Source organism: Narcine bancroftii, chromosome 13 (assembly GCF_036971445.1).
Source record: "Narcine bancroftii isolate sNarBan1 chromosome 13, sNarBan1.hap1, whole genome shotgun sequence".
In the NCBI taxonomy this organism is placed as follows: domain Eukaryota; kingdom Metazoa; phylum Chordata; class Chondrichthyes; order Torpediniformes; family Narcinidae; genus Narcine; species Narcine bancroftii.
The window spans coordinates 74,198,140-74,223,207 of record NC_091481.1 but is presented as its reverse complement, the minus strand read 5'-3'; the positions used below and the strand labels follow the sequence as shown (position 1 = coordinate 74,223,207).

Genomic DNA, 25,068 nt, shown 5'->3' with positions numbered 1-25,068 from the left:
ATCTGAGTCTCCATTCTAACAACATAGGTAAACCAGCAAAGAGCCTTTTGCTTAATTAGATGAGCAACCCCATTGTCCTAGATGTTCCAATGAACAAACACTTCTAATTTTATTGGGGTTGCTGACCAGACTTAAAATGGCTTCTCGCTGAATGTAATTGTGTGTGTCGCTGTGTCTAAACCCATAAAATAACTTTACTAAAAATATATAATTTATAATTAACAATTAATAATAAAACAATTCTGTCACACACTGACAAAACATTTTTAGGTCAGATGAGCTAATGGAATCTGTCACCATTGTTACACAATTAAACTTGCTAAATACAATAAAAGTTAATTCAATGTTTCTCCAACTTCCTACATGATACAGCAAATCTGAAATGATCTTTCTGTTCAGCTTGATGTTGATGATCATAACCTTTTTTTTTCCTGAAAGCAAACCTTTGAAAACATTTATTGTCCGCTGTAATCAAACTACCCTAATTTCACTTCCATGCACTTGGCACTCCCTGGATCTGCCGTGGAGAAGGAGAATTCAGTAGCTGTTGAGAAGTCCAGGACCACAAAGGCACATAGTGTGCCAGAAGGAGTGTGTGACCTCAATAACTAGGAATTGAAAAAATGGATCTTGCTGAGTCGGGTTTTGTCTCTTTAACCCAGCAGCCAGGGAACTGGAGAGGATTTGCATGGAACAGCATTGTGTGTCTGAGACCGTACCATCTGGAGCTGGTAACTACCGGTTCAAATGTTTGTTGAATGTGCAAGGCAAGGCCAGAGACCAGCTGTGTCAACAACACCGGACTTCATGTAAATTCATCAGCGCCCATGATAGACTCAATTATTGCAATACTGCCTCCTGTAACAACAGACAAGCAAAAAGAAGTTCCTGTATTTAAAGTTGTTTGCCAGGACATTTTGTGCAGAAATCAACAGTGTTTGAATTTTTGAACAGTTTTTGAATGTTCTTTTATGTCAATTACTATTGAAGCAAGGTGACAAGACCTATTGGGAGCACTTAGTAATTATTTAGTATGGTAATAAAATCATAAGGCATAGGAGCCATTCAACCCATCGAGTCTTCCCCACCATTCAATCATGAGCTGACCCATTTTCCCAGCCAGCCCCACTGCCCAGCTTTCTCCCCATAACCTGGCTAATTAGGAACCTGTCAATCTCTGCCTTAAATACACCCAATGATCCGACCTCCACAACTGCTTGAGGTAGCACATTCCACAGATTCACCACCACCTAGGTGAAGAAATCCCTCCGCATCTCTGTTCTGTGGATGTCCTTCAATCCTGAAGTTGTTCCCTCTTGCCCAAGACTCTCCCATGGTGGGAAATAACCTTTCTACATCTACTCTGTCTACACTTTTCAACATTCAAAATGTTCAATGGGATCCCCCCTCATTCTCCTAAATTCCAATGGGTTCAGGCCAAGAGCTGTCAAATGCTCCTGATATCAACCCCAGAATCGTCCTTGTGAACCTCCTTTGAACCCAGGCCAAGAGCTGTCAAATGCTCCTGATATCAACCCCAGAATCGTCCTTGTGAACCTCCTTTGAACCCTCTCCAATGCCAGCATATCCTTTAAATTTTTTTAAAATGTTGACACACAGCACAGTAACAGGCCCTTTCAGCCCATCGGTCCTTGCTGCCCAAATACACCTAATTGACCTGCAACATTTTGAACGATGGGAGGAAACTGGAGCCCCTGGGAAACCCATGCAGACACGAGGAGAACGTACAAACCTTACAGACAGCTTGGGATTCAAATCCCGGATCTGATCACTTGCTAGCTCTGTAACAGCCTTGCTTTAACCGCTACAATAACTGTCCCATCCGTTCTTAAATGAGGAGCTCAAATAAGACCAGTTAGCGCGATGCTGTTACAACACCAAAAACCCGTGTTTGAATCCTGCACTGTTTGTAAGGAGTTTGTACGCTCTCCCCATGTCACCATGGGTTTCCTCCAGGCGCACCGGTTTCTTCCCACCCTTCATAATGTACCGGGGGTTGTGAGTCAATTGGGTGTAATTGGGTGGTACGGGCCATTGGGCTGGAAGGGCCTGTTACTGAGCTGTGTGGAAATATAATTGCTCACAATACACCAAGCAAGGTCTCACCAGTGGCTTATAAAGCTTCAGCATCACATCCCTCCTCTTATATTCTATTCCTCTTGAAGAGAACACCAACATCGCATTTGCCTTCTGTGTTTGTTCCACATGACAGAGAACCACAGGAATGGGTATGAAATAAACCTCTGGCTGTGAGCCTTCACTTTATCCAAGATGCAGACAGCGCCCCTGAAACTGTGATCCTCTCTGCCACTCTTATGGTCTTGTGAATCGACCTCCAATCCATTTCACTGCAGCAAGCGTACCCTTCTGTGATGCAGCCAGTCAGGACATACTCGGTAGAGCCTCCGTAGATGGGTGACATGATGGTGGCTGGTAGCCTTGCCCATTTATCACCTACTTACCTCTCTCAACAAACAAATTTCTCCTCAGCAAGCAATGAGAAGCTGAAGGAAATGAGCAGGACAGACAGCATCTATGGAAAGAAATGATCAATCAGCGTTTCATGGCTGGACCCTTTATCGAGACTGGTCGGAAGGCGATATAGCAAGCAAGGGAAAGGGAGAAGGGGAGGGAGGATACTGGACAAATATGGTGGAAGTAACAATGCGAGAGAAACTCAGCAGGTCAAACAGTGGAGTTTATATCGCAAAGTTAAAGATACAGAACCAACGTTTCGGGCCTGAGTCCTTCATCATCAAGGTATGAGCAAAATGTCTCAACAAAATGGTGGGGGAGGTGAGGCAGGAGGAGGAGGAGGCCAGACCCCCCAGGCAGGAGGTATTAGGGGGATAAGGGAGGGAGGGCGCAGCAGCAAGTAGGGGGAGGGGATGGGTCTGTGAATGAAGGGGTAGAGAGCTGGAGGAAAGAAGATGGGGAAGAGAGGGAGAACGGGGAATGGGCTAGCAGAAACCGGAGAAGGTGATGTTAATGCCATATATTAATTACAATAATAAGAACATATTCGTGTGGAGAAACAGGTGGGGAAGGAGACGATATGGGGTGGGGAGGTTGATGATGAAGAGAAGAGTGAGAATGGAAGAGGATAAGGACAGATGGAAGCAGTGGAACTAGATCAGGGTGAATCCCTCCTCATTTCTGTCCCAAGTGGCTTGATTTTGAGACAGTGTATACTGAGATTTAAACCCCTCAGTTTGGATAACACAATCGCTCTGTCCATCTTGTTGAGATCTCATGGAATCTTGTGAGTCCTAAATGAATACTTTGCTTCAGTATTCACCAGAGAAAAAGGCCTTGGTCAAGGTGAGGTCAGAATAGTGCAGGCCTGTGTACTGGACCACGTTGGGATTAGGTGTTGGATCTTCTTAAAAATATTAGGATTGAAGTCCCCAGGTTGCTATGAGAAGGGAGCAAGAGAGGGCTGTGGCATTGGCGATGATCTTTGCATCCTGCTTGGCCATGGGGAGGTGCAGCAGGATTGGAGAATGGAAAATGAGGTCCCCTTGTTTAAAAAATGTAATAGGGAGAATCCTGGGAATTATAGACCAGTGAGTTACGTCAATGGTAGGAAAACTATTGGAGAAGTTTCTTAAGGACAGGTTTATGAGCATTTGGAGAAGTGCAGTCTCCTTGGGGATAGCCAGCATGGCCTTGTGAGGGGAAGACCATGCCTCATGAGCCTAATTGAGTTTTTTGAGGAGGTAACAAAGGAAATTGATGAGGGTTGGGCCGTAGATGTGGTCTGTATGATTTTAGTGAGGAATTTGACAAGGTCCTTCCTGAGAGACTCGTTCAGAACATCGCGAGGCATGGGATCGATGGAACTTTGGCTGTGTGGATTCAGAATTGGCTTGCCTGTAGAAAGCAGAGAGTGGTGGTGAACAGAAACTATTCTACCTTGGAGGTCAGTGACTGGTGGAGTTCTGCAGGGATCTTTTCTGGCATCCCTGCTCTTTGTGATTTATAAACGATGGGGCCAAAGATGTTGCGGGATGGTTCAGTAAGTTGGCGGATGATACGAAGATTGGAGGAGATGTGGATGGAGCTGAAGGTTGTCCATAGGTTACAGCAAGGATAGAGACAGGATGGAGAGTTGGACAGAAAAATGCCAAGTGTGAGGTGATGCATTTTGGAAGGTTGACCTTTAAGGCTGAGTGCAGGGTTAATGATAGGATGCTTAACAGTGGGGGAAAATAGAGGGACCTTGGGGTCCAAATCCAGAGATCTTTCAAGGTCATTGTGCTGGTAGAAAGAATAGTTAAGAAGGCTTATGGGATGCTGGGCTTCACTAGTGAGGAGATTGAGTTCAGGAATCATGAGGTGATTTTTTTCAGCTCTATAAATCTCTTGTGAGACCACACTTAGAATATTGTGTTCAGGTATGGTCACATCCATTGGAGCGCTTTCATCCCTAACGTCGAAGTACTCGAGAGGCAGAGGTCGACAGCATCGAGTCCACGCTGCTGAAGATCCAGCTGCGCTGGGTGGGTCTCGTCTCCAGAATGGAGGACCATCGCCTTCCCAAGATCGTGTTATATGGCGAGCTCTCCACTGGCCACCGTGACAGAGGTGCACCAAAGAAGAGGTACAAGGACTGCCTAAAGAAATCTCTTGGTGCCTGCCACATTGACCACCGCCAGTGGGCTGATATCGCCTCAAACCATGCAACTTGGCGCCTCACAGTTCGGCAGGCAGCAACCTCCTTTGAAGAAGGCCGCAGAGCCCACCTCACTGACAAAAGACAAAGGAGGAAAAACCCAACACCCAACCCCAACCCACCAATTTTCCCCTGCAACCGTGTCTGCCTGTCCCGCATCGGACTTGTCAGCCACAAACGAGCCTGCAGCTGACGTGGACATTTACCTCCTCCATAAATCTTCGTCCGCGAAGCCAAGCCAAAGATACATGGATATGTACTCCTTTTCTCTATGACTGTATATACAAGCCCACATCATTACCCTCCCCCCTCCCCCCCACCTATAAAACTAAACAATTCATTCATACTACTTCTTCGGCTTGGCTTCGCGGACGAAGATTTATGGAGGGGTATGTCCACGTCTGCTGCAGGCTCATTGGTGACTGACAAGTCCGATGCGGGACAGGCAGGCGCGGTTGTAAGGGAAAATTGGTTGGTTGGGGTTGGGTGTTGGGTTTTTTCTCCTTTGTCTTTTGTCAGTGAGGTGGGCTCTGCGGTCTTCTTCAAAGGAGGTTGCTGCCCACCGAACTGTGAGGCGGGCAGCAACCTCCTTTGTCAATAAAAATAACACACATTAACATTAAGGAAATGAATAAGACTACAAATAATGAAAAAGAAACAGGGCCTATCACGGCTCAATGGACAGCTTCCGGGTCGAGGGTCATCCTTTACTTTCCTTGATCGGGATCAGTGCGAGAGAGAGGGAGCCGCAGCAGGGAACGGTAGAGCAATCACTTCCATGCACCTATGTAGTGCATGTATGGCTGCCAAATCTTCCGAAAGGTGCTGCACTTATTTCTCAGATTGTAAGTTATTTTCTCCAGGGAACGCAACTTTCCATTTCCTGTTCAACGAAGTACAACTGACATTTCAAGTACAACTCAGAGCGACACATGCACAGACTCTGAAATCCGAGACTAATAAACACAATCTGCTGGTGGGGGCTGTGGGCAGGGTGGTGGGGCCTAGGGCCTTACTAAAGTTCAGCCTGGGGCCTGAGTGATTGGAGGGTAGAAAGCCGAGAAGTGATCAATCAGGGACTCATTTAAGGACTCTTGCACTTTATTGATTTTTAAAATTTCTGTATTGCACAGTTTGTTTACATCGTTTTATTTGCTTACATGTGTACATTATGTACAGTTTTTTTTTGCACAACCAATTGTGCCTGGCCCACAGATAAAAGAATCTCAGGATTATATGAGACAATAAAACAGAACTTTAAACTTTGATCGGGGGAGGGGGTAGCTTTGAATAGAGAGGGAAGGGAGATGGGAGTTGGAGGAAGGGAGACAGGGGGATGGGGAAAGAGAACGAGAGACTCAGGTGGGGGTGGGGGCAATGGAAACCGGAGAGGACAAATCTAATGCTGTGGCTGAGTCGAAGTACGAGTTACAGGCTGGAATCTAGTCAAGGGCTTCAGTGAGTTCATGTAGTCGACTGTGAGTCGGGTGCCCGGACCAAATCTAGAGGTGTGGAAAATTTATCCAGAAATAAACAGAAGGTTGATATTGGCTGTCAGCCACAGTGTACTTTTGTACATTCAACCTTTTTAAATATCTCTTGCTCATACAAAAACGTGAATAACAGGCATCGATAGCAATCAAGTAATCTAATTGAGATGTTTGTCGTCATGGTCTGACGATCAAAATGTATCTGTTTATCGGTGTCATTGGTGCAGACGTGATTAAATGGTTAAAACAACCTGTGCCTGTTACACATTAACAGTCATCAGCCCTGTTGTATTGAGCAGTTAATTCCAAGCCCATAAAGGGTAAGTTGTTCCGGTGAGGCAGCTGCTAAAAATCTGAAACAAAACAGCAGGCTCAGTTAACGCAGTGGTGTGTGCCACGCTGTTACAGCGCCAGCAACTGGGACCGGGGTTCAAATTCTGCCCTGCCTGTAAGGCAGGTCCCTACGTGAGTTTTCCCTGGGGGCTCCGGTTTCCTCCCACCCTTCAAAACGCAATTGGGCAGAATGGGCTGAAATAGCCTGTTACTGTGCGGTATATCTAAATTTCACATTTACGTTTTAAAAAATTATACCTAAAACAAAAACAAAAGTGCTGGGGAAATGAACCCAGCAAGTTCGGCGGTGACTGTGGAATGAGAGAAACAGAATATTCTGGGCCTGTGATCCTTCGTCACAACCGGGAATGAAAGAAGTGAAAATAGATTTTCATTTGGAGGTAAGATGATGGGGGGGCTGGGGGGTGGGGAGGTGGGGGTGGGGGGGGGAGGTGGGGGTGGGGGGGGAGGTGCGGGAGGAAGGAATGTAGACCAAAAGGATGGTCTGCGAAAGCCTGATTGGAAGTGACTCAGTGGGATAATAATCAGCACATGAAGTTTTAACTCCCTTGCAGCGAGTTGTAAACGGCCAGGATTTTGCCTAGCGAGTATGAATTACTCACGGAAGATTTAAAAAATGGAAAATGTTGCAAAATCTAAGCATGTCCAGAAATATCAAGTCTATTGTCCTTTGATTGCACAATTTAACCGGACGAAACAGCGTTCTCCAGTCCTTGGTGCAAAACATAACACACATAACAAACAAAACATTTCAAATATACTCATGTAAAAGTCAACCCCCCCCCCCCCCCCATTTGTGGAACCTGCCTCCCACCATCCATACTCCCAATGCCCCTGCCTCCTGCCCATCCAAGCTCCTGACGCTCTGACCGTCCACCCATCTGTGCTCCCAACGCCCCTGACCGCCCACCCACCCGTGCTCCCAACTCCCCTACCTCCCACCCATCTGTGCACCCAACGCCCCTGCTTCCCATCCATCCAAGCTCCTGACGCCCTGACCACAGATCCTCGCCCCGGTCGCCTGTCCACCAGAGCTCCCAACAGCACGACTGTGAATCCTCGCCTCAGCCGTCTGCCCATCTGAGCTCCCAGCACCTTGAATGACGTAGGTAATTACCACGGTCAAAAGTATGACCCATGTAAAAGTCAACTCCCACCTAATTTGACCTGAAAAATTGGTCCCCAAAACTCAACTATTATACGAGTATATATGGTATGCAGGACAAATATTCAGATAAAAAATATTGTTTGATGAATATGGGAGCCTTGGACGGTGAGTGTGAGCAGTTCCTTTGGTCGTTCAGCATTCTCACTGCCCGTGGGAAGAAACTGTTCCTCAGCCTGGTGGTGCTGGCTCTGATCCTCCTATAGCTCTTCCCCGGCGGGAGCAGCTGAAAGACACTGTGTGTTGGGTGGAAGGGTTCCTCAGTGATTTTGCACGCCCTCTTCAGACAACGATCCTGGTAGAACACATTGATGAGGAGGAGGAAGACCCCAGTGTTCCTCTTTGCTGTTCTTATGGTCCTGTGGATTAACCTCCAGTCCATTTCTCGGTGGAAGGAGAAGCATTACTGTTTCGGAGGAAGATCCCCTCATTGGGATTGAGGAGGGTGGGGGCATTGAATACCAGAGGCAGGAGGTCATTCCACAACTTTATAAAAACTTGGTGAGACCTCAGCTGGAGTAGGGTCTGCATTTCTGGAGATGAGTCCTCTGGAAGATGCAGGGACTTTCACAAGGACGCTGCCTGGATGGAGGTTTTCTGTTATGTGGAGCAACTAGAAAGGTGAGTTGTTTTCCCTGGAATGGAGGTGGGGGGAAGTAAGAGGGGGAAAGTATGAGGTATATAGAATTAGGAAGGAGACAGAAAAGAGCAATTTCTTGGAATCCCTCTCTAATTCTATATCTCTCAGTCACTGCTCCCCATATTGAAGGTTTATGAAACTAGGGGGAGAAAGATTTTGGCTAAGAGATTGAAAGAGAACCTCATCCAGAGAGAGGGGACCACATTGCCTGGGGGAATGGCGGAAGTAGAGTCACTGACAGCACTTGGATCATTCAGGCATTGAAGGCGATGAGGCAGTTGTTGGATTAGGGCCACAAGTAAGTGTGCTTCATGTACATAAGGAGTAAAAGAGAGGTGAGAGTAGAATTAGAACCAATAGAAAATGATGCTGGAGAAATGATAATGGGAGATAAGGAGATTGCAGATGAACTAAATTACTATTTTCCATCAGTCTTCACTGTGGAAGTCACTGGCAGTGTGCTAGACATCAAGGGGTATCAGGGAAGGGAAGTGAGTGCAATTACTATTTCAAGGGAGAAGGTGCTCAGAAAGCTGAATGACCTAATGGTGGAAAAGTCCTCCTGGACCCTTGGGTTTTGAGAAGTAAAGATTGTGGAGGAATCAATAGATGCTGGCATAGTCCGGGAGTACTGGAAAACTTCAAATGTCACCCTACTGTTCAAGAAGGGAAGGGAGGCAGTAGAAATGGAATTATAGACTGGGTTGCCTGACGTCAGTGGTTGGGAAGATGTTGGAGACAATTGTCAAGGAGGAGGTTGCAGTGCATTTGGAGGCACATGACAGGATAGGCCAAACCCAGCATGGTTTCCTCAAGGGAAAATCTTGCTTGACAAACTGTTGGAATTCTTTAAAGAGGTGACGAGCAGGTTGGATAAGGGGGAGATTCAGCGGATGTCGGGTGTTTGGATTTTCACAAGACCTTTGACAAGATGTCGCACATTTGGCTACCTAACAAGATAAGAGTTCATGGTATAACAGGAAACATAGCAACGTGGGTAGAACATTGGCTGATTGGCAGCGAGCAGAGTGTCAGAATACAGGGATCATATTCTGATTGGCTGCCAATGGCTAGTGGGGTTCCACAGGGGTCGGTGTTGGGGCCACTTCTTTTTACACTATATAGTAATAATATAGATTTGGAATGAATGGCTTTGAAGGCAAGTTTGCAGGTTATTCTAAGGCCAGTGGAGGAGCAGGGAGTGTAGACGAAACAGGGAGGCTGCAGAAGGACTCGGACAGATGAGGAGATTGGCAAATGAAATATAATGTCAGAAAGAGTACGGTCATGCACTTTGGTAGAAAAAACAAACAGGCAGAATTATGAATACCCAGATGCAAGGGAACCTGGGAGTCCCCATGCAGGATATCCTGAAGGTAAACTTGTAGGTTGAAGAAGGCAAATGCGGTGCTGGCGTTCAGTTCAAGAAGAATAGAATATAAGAGTAGGGATGTGATGTTAAGGCTTTATAAGGCCTCACTTGGGAGTATTATGAGCAGTTTTGGGCTCCTCATTTAAGAAAGGGTGTGCTGATGTTGGAGAGGATTCAGAGGAGGTTCACCAAGATGATTTTGGGAATGAAAGGGTTATCATATGAGGAGTGTTTGGCCTGTATTCATTGGAATTTAGGAGAATTTGATTGAAATATTTTGAATGGATGGTGAGACTAGGGCAAGAGGGCACAACTTCAGGATTGATGAGTGTCTATTTAGAACAGAGATTCAGAGGAAGTTGGGTGATAAATCTGTGGAATTTGTGACCACAGGCAGTTGTAGAGGCCAGGTCGTTGGGTGTATTTAAGGCAGAGATTGATCGGTTCTTGATTAGCCAGGGCATCAAAGGTTATGGGGAGAAGGTGGGTCGTGGGGCTGAGTGGGGAAATGGATCACCTCGTGATTAAATGGCAGGGCAGACTCAATGGGCTGAATGGCCTATTTCTGCTCCTATGTCTTGTAGTGCGATGGGCTGAATGTCCTTTTTCCCACTGTATGACTCCAATGTCTGATCAGCTTCTAGTTTTTCCACCCTTTTCTGTTGTGTTTCTGTAGTTCCAGTTAGTGCTGCAGATGACGCCTGAAAACTTCAGATATATTTTACTCTCTGATGAGTTTAAAAAAAAATATTTTATTAAAAAATTTAAAACCAAATGATAAAAATTATCAATAAAGAATACATGGTATATAAGCCCAAAACCCCCCTAACCCACCCTACTGTCATTAGTACCATCTCTCCCCTCCCCTCCCCAAAACCTCACCTAACCATCTAATCTACCTCCCCAAAGAAAGGAAGAAAGAAGAAAAAGGAGACGTAAACTATAATAACATGATTAATTACCATGGACTGGAGTGACACCACCGCAGCGTGGCCAAAGAATTCAAAATTTTAAACCCACGTAGTCCAAATAAGGGCTCCAAACTTTCTGATAAAAAAGATAATGATCATGTAAATTATACGTTATTATTTTCCATTGGATTACAAGATCTCAACTCCATGGGCCACCTATATAAATTCAAATCAGTTTCATTTTTCCAAGTAATCGCAATACTTTTTCTCGCTACTGCTAGTCGCAAAAATGCAATTTGAAATCTAGTTAATCTTAATTCCAAACATACCTTTTTAATATTACCTAGAAAAAATATTGATGGGTCCATTGAAAATTTAACTTTAAAAACATTTTGTAGAAATTCTTTAAGTTGCATCCAAAAAGTTTTACCTTATCACAAAATCAAGTAGAATATAAAAAAGGAACCTATTTCTTTCTGACATCTAAAGCATAAATCTGAAGAAATTAAGTTGTATCTCTTTAATTTTTCAGGAGTCAAATATAATTGATGTATAAAATTAGAATGAACTAATCTATATCTCACATTGACAATTTTAGTCAAACGATCTTTATATAAGTTCCTCCAATCTTCTTGAGAAATTGTCCCTAAGTCTTTTTCCCATTTTAATCTAGATTTTTGTAAATCTAACAGACTGGATGAGTTTATTAAGGACAGAGAGTACTCAGCAGGCCAGGAAATATTTTGTACAGTTTGCACTCTCACTTTAAACTCACTGGGGCCCTGGTTCCAGAACTCTCTTTAAACAGACCAGTACGCTTTTGGATTTTGGAAGGACAAATCAAGGTAGGACGTACATGGTAACTGGTTGAGCACGGAGGAGTGCGGTAGAACAGAGGGATCTGGGAATACAGATACACAATTGCCTGAAAGTGGTGTCATAGGTAGATCAGGTTGTAAAGAGAGCTTTTGATACATTGGCGTTCATAAATCAAAATATTGAGTGTAGGAGATGGGATGTTGGATAAGACAATGGGCCTTCTAGTCTGTGCCGAACCATTTTTTTTTTTGCCGTCCCACTGACCTGCACCCAATCCGTAGCCCTCCATACCTCTCCCATCCACGTGCCTGTCCAAATTCTTCCTAAATGTTAAAGTTGAACCCACATTCCCATTTCACCTGGCAGCTCATTCCACACTCCCACCACTCACTGTGTGAAGAAGTTTTCCCCCTAAACTTTTCCCCTTTCACTCTTAACCTATGTCCTCTGGTTTGGGTCTCACCGACACTCAGTGGAAAAAGCCTCATAAATTTATATTTCTCTGTTAAATCTCCCCTCATTCTCCTCCACTCCAGGGAATAAAGTCCCAACCTGTTGAATCTTTCCCTGTAACCCCAGAATCTGCCTGATTTTTGGCGCTCTTGATTAAGGGCTGAAGCCTGAAATGTCAACCATCTTGTGTTGCGTGACCTGCTGAGTTTCTCCAGCACTTTGCTGGAGTTCTGGACCCCAGCATCTGCAGATTTGGTGTTGAACTTCAAAGAGAAAAGTAAATTAAGATTAATTTATTTGCTGATGATGTTTTATTATATTTGGTGGATCCAGATACTTCTTTACCTGCAATTCAAGAATGTTTAGAAATTTATGGCCAATTATCTGGTTACAAAGTAAATTGGGCTAAAAGTGAAATTTTGCCAATTTGTAAAGATGATTATTCAGTATATAAAAATATTACAAATTTGAAGTGGACTACACAAATTAAATATTTAGGAATTAATGTTAATACGGAATTTCAAGAATTATATTCAATTAATTATTTTCCTTTAATAAAAAGGATTAAATTAGATTTGATTAGGCGGAGGGATCTACCTTTGGGTTTACTAGGGAGGATTAATACCATAAAAATGAATATTTTTCCTAGAATACAATATTTGTTTCAATCAATTCCTTATTTTTTTAAAAAAAAGTTTTTTTAAGGACTTATATAAAGCGATTAGAGAATTCTTATGGAAGGGAAAATTTCTGAGAGTAGCAATGAGAAAATTGATGTGGGATTTTCAATTTGGAGGTTTAAGATTACCGAATTTTCAGCATTATTATGAAGCAGCTCAATTCAAATTTCTTAGTGCATTAATGAATATGGACGACCCACCTAGTTGGGTAAAGATAGAAATGGTGGTTATTTTAGAAAAATTTCCTCATGAGTTTTTGTTTCGATGGAATAAAAATTTATTACGAATTTATGATGTACCAATATTGAAACATTTATTGAATTTATGGACAAGTAAACTTAAAAAATTGGGACTTAAAAATATATATTCTGGAAGATTGCCATTATATAATAATCAACTTGTTCCTTTTACGGTCTCCAATGCCACTTTGAAACAATGGGAAAAGAAGGGAATAAAAAATTTATCTGATTGTTTTTCTGAGGGTTGTTTTTGTTCCTTTGATGAATTACAAAGGAAATATGGTATTAGTGCAAATTCTATATTTGTATATTATCAATTAAGATCTTTTGTAAAACAGTTATGTGGTCGACATATGATTTTATTGCCTGAATCTAGTTTTGAAGAATATGTACTTTCAATACCAAAAAAGGGATATATATCTGATTTGTATTGTATTTTACAAGAAATTGATAGTAAAAAAGACTTGGATTAAGATAAGTTGAAATGGGAAAAAGATTTAGGACATAAAATAGCTGAAGAAGCTTGGATGGAAATTTGTCAGAATAGTATTCAGAAATTAATTAATGCTAGACTAGCGATGATTAATTATAATTTTATTCATCAGCTATATTTAACGCCAGAGAAATTTAAAAAATTTGGTCTTAGTAAGTTGGATTCTTGTTTTCGACGTGATCAGACGGCCAATACTTTTTTGCATACTGTTTGGCTTTGTGATCGATTGCAACAGTTTTGGAAAGGTATTCAATCTATTTTTAACAGTTTATATAATATCCATCTTGTATTAGATCCCAATATATTTTTATTAAGGAACATGCAATCATTAATTGATTTAGGTTTAGAGGATTATCAGATTTCATTTATCTATTTAGCTTTAGTCGTGGCTAAGAAATGTATAGCACTTACTTGGAAAGATAGAAATATACTAACTTTAGATAAGTGGTATTTGGAAATGAAATTTTGTTTGACTATGGAAAGAATATCTTTTTCAATTCAGGATAAGATGTCTTTTTATAAGTTAAAGTGGACTCCGTTTGCTAATTATATGCATTTAAGTTTGATTTAAATATATGTTTAAGCGTGATATTTTAGTATTGACAATTTTTTTTTGTTAGAATTTTTTTAGGTTAAGTTTTATCTCTTTTTTTGTAAGTGGGTATTTTTTTCCATATATAATATTGTTAATTTTATTAACTCTTCACTCTTTATTTTGGTGGGGGGAAGGGTTGAACTAATTTTAAGTTAGACTATTAATATTGTGTTACAATTAATGGGGGGGGGTTATTTTGTGTAGTTTTCTGATGTAATGTTGTAATCATACCATTTTAATTTTTTAAAAATTTTTCTTTAAATGTAATTCTCTATTGTATTCATGTTATAAAATTTTAAATAAAGTCTTCAAAAAAAAAAGAGAAAAGTACATTGTATTTTCCAATTGGGAGGGGCAATTAAGTATCACAAGTTAGAGGAGCAGAAGTAGGCCAGTGGGCTCATCTAATCTGCCCCACCATTCTCTCATGAGCCGATCCATCTTCCCACTCACCCCCACTCCCCAACTTTCTTCCCGTGGCCCTCGATGCCCTGACTAATCAAATACCTTCCAATCTCTGCCTTAGACATGCAAATTCAAGAGACTGAGAACAGCAGGGAAAAAAATGAATCTGGAGGGTGGTGATGAACATAGGTACATAGGAAGTAGGAACAGGAGTAGGCTAAAAATGGCTCATCGAACCTGCTCTGCCATTCACTACGATCATGGCTGATCTAATTTATGAATTAGATGAACCTTCTGCCTATTTCCCTGGTGCAGGTAAGAGGTGATAGGTGAATGCAGGTGGGAGGGTAGAAAGGAAGGCTGAGATGATGAGGGAGGGGGCTAAATACACCAGTATCAAGTAGAAATGTGAGAGGACAGGACAGTGCATTGTATTATAATGAAAAGATCAATTAGCATGTGGCAAGGGCAGTGTGAGATCACTGCGGTGGGGTTCATTCAGGAGCCCAATGGCTGCAGAGAAGATACTCTGAGCTAATATTCAATCTGATTACAGTAAACCTTGCACCCTGGTATCAGGCACCTATGGGGATTGGTAGATGTCAGATAAGTTAATTTTCTGGTTGCTTGAGATTGTGTGTTGTGTGACTGGTGAACTAACGGCAAGGCTTGCCAATTTTAAACTTCTGAATTTTGCTTATTGATTTTCCTGGATTTTTTTGCTTGCGGATAACAGGAATTTTGCTGTGTTACCATTTTTCTCAGGTGGAACTGACTGCACTCATCGAAGATTTGCCAGTGACCGAAGGTGGGAATGAAGAATGGGTGAACAATGAGAGGAAGGAGAAGAGGAAAGAGGAAATAGTCTGCACACCTTCATGTCACAATGGATGTGACAACTGGCGGCCTGTCGAATCTGACCCACAGTAAGATCAACTGTACCAACGCTCTTCTCCATATCAGGATTGGCTATTTTGTAGTGGAACTCTTAACAGCTCTCTTTGCTATACTTGGGAACATTTTTATTTGTTTTGTTGTGGTCAGGAAGAGGAATTTGCAGACAGCGACTAACTTCTTCCTGGTGTCTTTGGCCGTGGCGGACATCTTGGTTGGTGCTGTAGCTATCCCATGCGCCTTGCTCTCCGATCTTGGCCTCCCCAAGGGTAACTATTACCTCTGCACCTTGATGCTGTGCACACTGCTCGTCCTGACCCAAGCCTCCATCTTCAGCCTGTTCACCATCGCCTTGGAGCGCTACATTGCCATCCTGGCTCCATTCCACTACCAGATTCTGATGACGCCCAGGAACGTGGCGTCAGTGATCACCACTTCGTGGGCACTGGCCGCGCTGATTGGGCTGGCTCCCCTGATGGGCTGGCGCAAGGAGCCCACCGCCTGCGAGAGCTGCCTCTTCCACAACGTCATTGATGAGACCTACATGGTTTACTTCAACTTCTTCTGCTCCATGCTGCTGCCGTTGGTTGCCATGTTCATCATCTACGCCAAGATATTCCTCGAGGTCAGGAAACAGATTCGGAGAATAGCCGAGAGGCACGTCAACATCAGCGTGCAGGAGAGGCGACAGAAAATTATCCACAAGGAATTCTGGACAGCCACATCCCTTTTCATCGTCCTCTTCTGTTTTACCTTGAGCTGGGTTCCTCTGCACATCCTGAACTGCATCAAGCTCTATTGCCCAAACTGCAACATCCCGCCAGTGCTGATGCTAGCTGCCATCATTTTGTCCCACATCAACTCCGTCATCAACCCCATAATCTACGTCTTCAGGATAAAGACCTTCTGGGATGCTTTCCAGGCCATCTTCTCCTGTCTCCCATCTCCTGGGGTTATTCGGAACGCGGACTTTACAGGCATGATGAGGGTCGAGTCGTTAAGGAACAGGGGCGACACATTGCCCGGCAAGTAGGAACAAGAAGTGTACCTTTAAATTTAGACATACAGCACGGTAATGGGCCCTTCTGGCCCACAGGACTGTCACCCAATTCACATACAACCCCTGGTACGTTTAAAGGGTGGGAAGAAACCAGAGTCCTGAAGGAAACCTATGCAGACACAAGGAGAACGTACAAACTCCTTTCAGACAGCGTTGGATTCAAACCCCGGTCATTGGGGCTGTGAAAGCACTGCACTGAACGCAATGCTAACGCCTCCCCGTGAGATCCTCTGTGAAACACTATTCAGTTAACTGCTGTGAAGCACCATCAACAACAACCTTGCGCTCAATGTCACCAAAACTAAGGAGCTGATTATTGACTTCAGGAAAGGAGAGCCAGAGTGATCACTGGGGGGGAGGGGTTCAGAGGTGGGGAGGGTGAGCACATTTAGGTTCTTGGGAGTCACTATCTCGGAGGATCTTTCCTGGACCCAATACACTATTGGCATCAGGAAGAATGCCTGTCAGCGCCTCAACTTCCTCAGGAGTTTGCGGAGGTTTGGCACGACGCCAGAAACCTGGGCAAATTTCTACAGAGGTGAGGTGGAAAGTGTACTGACTGGCTGTATCACGGTCTGGTATGGGGACATCAATCCCCCTGAACGTAAAGCCCTGCAAAAGGTAGTGGACACAGCCCAGTAAATTACAGGTAAAACCCTCCCAACTATTGAATACCTCTACAGGGAACGCTGCTGTTGGAGACCAGCAACAATTATCAAAGACCCTCACCCTTTTGCTGCTGCCATTAGGAAAGAGGTATCGGCACCATAAGATTTGTACCATCAGGTTCAGGAACAGCCGCTACCCCTCCACCATCAGACTCCTCAATGGCCAACTCAATCAGGGACTTGTACTTGTGCACTTTATTGATTTTCTTTGCTCTCTCGGTATTGCACAGTGTGTTTGCATTTGTTATCCGTTTACAGTTCTTTTATTTGTTTACATGTTCACATTGTGTCCAGTTTATTTTAATGCACAACCAATTAGTGGTCATTCAGCTCTGGTCTGCAGGATAAAGGAATGTGATGCCATGTATTTACTCTGACAATAAATCTGAGGCCTCGATGACCCTCCCAGATGCAGCCTGCTCACCTTCACACCCACTGTTGTCATTCGTGTTATATTTTTTAATTTATGCGGTGTTTCTGATTAGATTCCCTGTGCAAATTCTGACAACAGTCAGCAAATGGTCAACCAACGCTTTGCAAGGAGACGGATCACAATGTTGAGTTTCACAGCACCTAATCGCACAGACCTTGGGACAGTCTTGCGAAAAAAAAATATAAGGGCCTGCTTACTTCTGTGCTTCCATTGCGACCTGTGGTATTGAGGCAACGCCACCTTAGTCAAGTTCCTTGGGCCCAAGTGCAAGGATGGTTTGCTTATTCCATGCAGAAGCTGGAGTCACTCTCTCGCGGGTGGAAAGGGACGTGACTCGGAAAGAAGCTCACAATCACGGTATGAGCAACATTCAGGAGAAGTTCAGAGAGTTTTCCTCTGATGGCAAAATGTTTGGTAACAAGAAAATGGTTAAAGACCCAGAGGGGAGGATGAGAGAGCTTCACTTCATATAATTTCAGTTGAAGTCCAAAAATCTGGACCTCCCGTCCTTCCACCATTTCACTGCGGGGGTCGTCTACTGCATCTGGTGTTTCCACTGTGGTCGCCCCTATATTGGAGAGACTGGACGCTGACTTGGAAATCACTTTGTTGAGCACCTTGGCTCTGTCCATGGCAAGAGCGTGGCTCTCCAAGTGGCTGCCCATTTCAATACTCCATCCCATTCCCTTGCTGACATGTCGGTCCACGATCTCATGCACTGCCAGACTGAGACCACCCGCAAATTGAAGGACCAACACCTCATCCTCCCACTGGCAACCTCCAACTAGATGGCATTAATATCTGCTCTGGCTTTCATTAAACTACCACCCACCCACCCCCACCTCTTCTCCCCCTCCTCCCGTCACCTTCTCCCAGCTCTGTCTCTCTCCCTTCTCCATTTACATGCTAAATTCTCACCTCTCCTCATCGTACCTTTTGTTGATCTGGACTCCTCCCCCACCCAGCACTGTCTCCATTCTGAGATCTCCTGGTTTTTTTTGCCATTATGCCTATTCCTTGAAGAAGGGCTCAGGCCTGAAACATTAGCGATATAGCTTTGTCTCTTATGGATGCTGAAAAGACCACCTGAGTTCCTCCAGCATTTCACTGGGTTTTTACCAAAGAATCTGGACTTCTTGATAACTCGTGGCTTTTGAATGCATGCCACAGATGCAGTGGTAACAAGCGACCATGTGGAAGGTGCTGAAATGTAATACCTTTTTTTGTACACTGTATTTCACATGAAAAAATGTTTTGTTAATAAACTATCGAAATGGACCTGTTTATTCTCATTAAATTTGAATTTTAAAAGTACTGCCCAAGAATCCCGAAAACCTGGATCCCCAAGCCCTCCGGATTTTGAGACTTTTACTTGTCTACAATGCACCGTCTCAATGGGTTTTCTCACTAATGGAGTGAAACACGAAAGTCTTCAGATGCTGTGATTATAGTAAAAACACACACAGAGAAATACTGGAGGAACTCAGCCGGCCCTGCAGCGTCCAGGGGAGGGGAGACTCTTCAAATGTCCAGAGGAGGAAGAGATAGCAAAATGGAATGTCTACATTTAAAAAAATGCTAACATTGGAAGGGTGGTGTTCATGAGGAAATTAGAGGCAATGGGGCGTGAGGGATTTAATTGAATTAACGTCATCTCCACTCACTGGGGGAGCACATGCTGATCAGTGGATCTGGGAGCGAAGGGGAAGAAGTGGGGAGGGCAGGGGCTGAGGAGGTGATTGGAGAAGGAAGGGTAGGGACGCACACGCACATCTGGCTGATGTTTTGAGCAAGACTGAGGTAGGTGATCCACATGATACTTCCTCCAAGGCAGGTAGAACCTTCAGAAAACTAAAACATCCACATTGTTTACAATACCGAGATGTTTCATTTAGTTGGTCAGCAGGCATTGGTCTACAAAAGTACATTGTGATTCAAGGCACATGGAGCTACAAGCTAAATGCATCAGCGTCGAGATTTAAAACCTCCTGCTTTATCTCAAAGCACAAACCTCTTGCTCATGAAGATAATTACCATCTGACTGTACGCATACAACTCGAGGAAACAGCATTTCTCTGGGCCACGGTGCATGTACGCACACGGTCACATGATAAAGGAGCAGAAGTAGGCCATTTGAGTCTACTCCACCCTGAATTCACATCTAGTTCCAAGTTCCGGCCTTGTTCCCATATCCTTTGTTACCCTGACTCATTAGATACCCATCAATCTCCCCCTTAAACACCCTCAACGATTGGGCCTCCACAGCTGGATGTGGCAACAAATTCCACAAATCCACGACCCTCTGGCTAACGAAATTTCTGCTCATCTCGGTTTTAACTGGGTACCGTCTAATTCTAAGATTGTGCCCTCTTGTCCTGGATTCACCCACCAATGAAACATCTTATTCACATCTACTTTGTCCAATCCTTTCAGCATTCAAAATGTTTCTATGAGATCCCCTTCTTTACTCCAATGACTCTACTGGTCAAGAGCCGATAAACAATCCTCATACGTTAGTCCCTCCATTCCAGAAATCATCCTGGTAAATCTCTGTACCCTCACCAATATCATTATATCCCTTCCAAGATAAGGTGCCCAAAACAGCACACAATACTCCAAATGAGGTCTCATCAGTGCCCCATAGAGCCTCATCAACACCTCTTTACTCTTACACACTATTCCCCTTGAAATGAATCCAACATAGCATTCGCTTTCTCTACTGCCAATCCGGCCTGGTGGTTAACCTGTTGGTTATCCTGCACGAGGGTCCCCAAGTCCCTTTACACTTCTGAATTTTGGTTTTTCTTCCCATCCAAATAATAATCTGCCTGTAAAACCGTACATTTCTCAACATTGTATCTCAGCTGCTATTTCTTTGCCCCCTCTCCTACACTCTCTGCAACCTTTCGGTTTCTTCAACTCTTCCTACTCCAACACCTATCTTGGTGTTGTCTGCAAACTTTGCCACAAAACCATTCAATTCATAATCTAACTCATCAATACACATTGTGAAAAGAAGCGGCCCCAACACCGACCCCTGCGGAACCCCACTAGTAACAGGCAACGAACCAGAACAGGATCCCTTTATTCACTTTCTGCCTATCAGCCAATGCTCCATCCAATCTAATATCTTCCCAGTAATTCCATGGGTCTCATCTTATTAAGTAGCCTTTTATGCGGCACCTTAACATAGGACTTTTGAAAATCCAAATACACAACATCCTACTTGAGATTTCCTCAAAACAATTTCATTAGGTTGGCCAGGCAGGATCTTCCCTTCATGAACCCATGCTGTCCTGGACCTATCATGCACCTCCAGGTATTTCATAACCCCGTCCTTGAGGATCGATTCCAATAACTTTCCAACGACCGTCGTCGGACTAATAAGCCTATAATTTCCTTTTTTCTGCCTCCCTCCTTTCTACATTTGCGACCTTCCAATCCTCCTGAACCATTCCAGAGTCTATAGATTTCTGGAAAATCATTTCCAATACCTCCACAATCTCCAAAGCCACTTCCTTCAGAACCTGTGGGTGCACCTCATCTGGTCCAGGAGTCTTATCCATCTTTAGACCATTCAGTTTACTAAGCACCATCTCTCTAGTAATCCTGACCCTTCTCAATTCTATTCCAAGAAACCTCTGACTATCAGGTGTGTTGCTAATGTCTTCCTCAGTGAAGACTGGCACAAAATACTCATTTAGTTCCTCTGCCATCTCTTTGTTACCCATTATAATTTGCCCAACATCATTTTCAATCGGTCCTAGATCTACCCACATTTCTCTTTTACTCTTTACACATTTTAAAAAACTTCATATCATTTTGCATGTTATTTGCCAATTTCTTTTCATAATTCATCTTTTCTTTCCTGATGACTTCCTTTGTCTCTTTCTGTGTTTTTGTTTCCAGTCTGTTTTTCCCTAATTTTTGCTTCCTTGCACGTCCTCCTTTTTGCTTTTATTTTAGCTTCCTCTCTTGTAGCCACATTTGTGCCATTTCCCCCACTTTTCTTGGAATATATCTATCCTGCACTTTTCTTCTTGTAGAAATATCCTCCAATTCTGCTCTACCGTCCCTCCATTCAGCTTACTTTTCCAGTCAACTTGGGCCAATTCCTCTCTCATATCACTGTAATTCCCTTTGTTCCACTGAAATATTGACACGCCTGATATCAGCTTTTCCTTTTCAAATTTGTCTCTGATCCATTACCTTCCTGACTTTCCCAATCCCCTTTCATGTTAAAACCCCCCATAATTATTTTGACATTTTCCTTCTGACGTGCTGTTTCCTTCCATCTCCGGCTGTAACTCATAGTTCACCTCCTGGCTACTGTTTGGGGACCTGTATATAACTGCTAATAGGGCCTTTTTATCCTTGCCATTTCTAACTCGACCCACAAGGATTCTACCTCTTCTGACCCTATGTCCCTTCTTTCTAGTGATTTACTATCATTGTTTACCATCAGGGCCACGTCACCCCCTTTTGTGTACCCTTGGACATTCAGCCCCAATCATATCCATCATTAACCCATGTCTCAGTGATACTACAATGTCCGATCTTTCAATCTGTAGCTGTACAAGGTCATCCACTTTATTCCTAATGCTCTGTGCATTTAAGTACAGTCCCCTTAGACCAGTATCTGTTACCGATTTCTCTGTATCTCTATTGTTCAGTAAATGATCTTGTCTTTTCACCTGCTTGTCCTTTTTGTCATCTTTGCTGTACATTATTTTTGACTTTGTTCTATTTTCCTTTCTCGACTCGAACACCCTGGTTCCCTTGGACCCTAATCTCTGCACTCACATTCTGATTCCCATTCCCCTGCCAAACTAGTTTAAACCCTCCCCAACCATTCTAGCAAACCTGCTGCCAAGTTATTGCTTCTCCCTCCAGTTCAGGTGTAGCCTGTCCTTTTTTGTACAGGTCAGACCTTCCCCAGAAGAGATCCCAATGATCCAGAAATCTAAACCCCTGTCCCCTGCACCAACTCTTAAGCCACGCCTTCATCTGCCACTATTTCCTGTTCCAACCCTCTCTGGCACGTGACACAGGCAGCAATCCTGAGATGACCACCCCTGAGATCCTGCTTTTTAACTTTCCTAACTCCCTGTATTCCCTCTTCAAGACCTCATCCCTACTCCCCACATGGACCATGACACCCAGCTCCTCACCCCTCCCCTCCAGAATGCTAGGAACTCGATCAGAGACATCCCTGACCCTGGCACCTGGGAGGGAACATCCAGGAGCCCCAATCTCATTCACAGAAACCCCCTATCTACTTGTCTAGCCATAGCCACCATAGCTCTCCTCTTCCCTTCTGTGCCAGAGACATGACCTCTTTGACTTGTCCCTGGTAGGTCGCCCCCACCAGCAGTATCAAAAACCTATTGTTGATGGGAATGGCCACAGGAGAGCTCTACTCAGTCGACATCTTCCCCTTCCCGCTCCAGACAGTCACCCAGCTACCTGCCTCCTGAATTTTAGGAGTGAGTGCCTCCCTAAAACTGCTGTCTACAACTACCTCTGCCTCCCTCAAGATCTGCAGTTCATCTAACTCCAGTGCCAGTTCTAGTTCCAGTTCCCGAACTCAGGTTGAAAGGAGCAGCAGCTGGATGCACCTTCTGGAGGTGGACAAGTAAATTGCCCCAGATTTCCTACATCCCACAACAGGAGTAATCCACTGCCCCAACTGCCTTCATTATCGAAATTCAATTAAAGGATTTAAACTACCTCACCTGGCCTTACCTCTCTGGTAGCTAGCAAGCAAGATCTTTCTTGGCCTCTGCTCACCAAAGCCTCAAGCACCACTCACTCCCTGGGCAACTCCTCCTTATATTGGTCCCTGCCAATTAACTCAATTACCCAGTGACTCACTTCCACAAATCGACACTCCTCTGAACTGTTTGCCCTCTACGCCCTTTCTAAGCTCTCCAACAAACATACTCCTGGGTCACCCACCCCTCCTCCGATTTGACTGGAAATGAACACGCACACCCACACAAATGCACACGTGCACACCCACACACTCATGTGTATGGACAAACGCACGCACGTGTAATGGGGTTACATCGGCGTAAAAAAAGAGCCAACTTCATGGAATTGTTTTCCAGCATTTATTCGCTCTCTTTCTAAGACAAAATAACACAACGATCATTTCTTCTGGGTTTTCTCCCCTTTTTACCCTTTTGCAGTGTCCAATCCCACTTTTCCTTTTCCTCAACACACACATATACTTTATTTTAACATTTCAATATGTACTCAACTCAATGTACATGGGGTTTGCTGCGATTTGTCCAGGAAAACATTTTGTATTTTAAAATATTTTCAAACTACAGATAGTCCTGACCTATGCGAGTTACATCCACTCACACATACGACTAATTATTATTATTAAAACTACGCTACACATTTTGTATTAAAAGTACTGTATACAATGGTCCCCACTCCTGCCAGCAGCCCGAGGTCCCTGTTCCCTGACTTACAACCAAACCGAAGTTACAACCAATCCGTTAGTCCCCATTACAGTTGTAAGTCGGGGAATATCTGTATTTAAAAAGAATTATAATTGCAAGTTGAAAACAGTGGCACCTGGTGGGTGAGTTAAAAACTGTGGAGCAAAATTAACTTGCTAGTATCTTACATTTAACAAGGAAATTCTGTACGTTTAGAAGACAAAATAACATAACCATCATTATCTTCTGAAGTTTCTTCCATTTTTACCCCTTTGCTCCTCAGCATGGAAAATAACAGAATTTATACTGTGAAACCCCCGCAAAGTGATGTTGATGACATGACCAGCATGTGGTAATGGAGTCAAAACACCAGTAAGATAAAAACATCCATAAGACTTACTTTATTGGTTAAACAATATAAAACTAACTGTAGAGCATAAATTCATAATACATCTTTGATATACATTAATATACAATAATATACATTAATATTGATGACATAACCAATTCATTTTCCAAGGAAAACATTTAAAATGGGCCAGTAGCAATCTTCTCCCTCTCTTACCCTTCGCAAGGTAACAGCAGTGTGAGAGACGGGAAGTGGGGGGGGGGGGGGGTGGTGCTTAGGAGATGTATAAGAGATGAGCACTAGACTTTATTAAATGACAGTAAATACAAATAACTCATTGAGATACATTTCACAAATACAGAATTGAGAATAGAAATTATTACACACACACACACACACACAGACACACACACACACTCACACATATATATACACACAGACACACACACACACTCACACATATACACACACACGTACATATACACACACACTCACACATATATACACACAGACACACACACACTCACGCATACACACACACACACACACACATATTCACACACGTACATATACACACACACACACACACACACACACACACACACACACACACACACACACACACCATTTTCCCGGCTCAACCAAATACCCCAGCCAGGCCAACCGAGATGGATCAGCTAGAACCAACAGAGACCGCCATGGTCTCCGGACGGGAATGCTCCGGTCACAATGCCAAAGGAACTGGCAGACAGACTGAACTTATGAGGTTGTCTGACTGCACCACCCACCACCTCCCCTCCCTCCCCCCCGGGACTTCGGGACTCCTTTTTAAAAGAGGGGGTGAATGTGGTGAAACCACAATTGTGAATGTAAGTGATATGACCTTTCCTGGTTGTCCCT

General features: G+C 43.6%; 1 long non-coding RNA gene and 1 pseudogene across 1 annotated transcript; one reads left to right on the top strand and one right to left on the bottom strand.

The window, feature by feature from the left end:
* Positions 1 to 6,485: 6,485 nt before the first annotated feature.
* LOC138749045 (adenosine receptor A1 pseudogene) lies at positions 6,486 to 18,645 on the top strand (annotated as a pseudogene).
* On the bottom strand, positions 7,497 to 23,156 carry LOC138749046 (uncharacterized). Its single transcript, XR_011348377.1, has 3 exons — positions 23,113 to 23,156; positions 10,680 to 10,764; positions 7,497 to 8,340 (listed from the first exon to the last, which is right to left on the bottom strand). It is a non-coding gene; the product is annotated as an uncharacterized lncRNA (long non-coding RNA).
* Between the last annotated feature and the right edge of the window lie 1,912 nt (positions 23,157 to 25,068).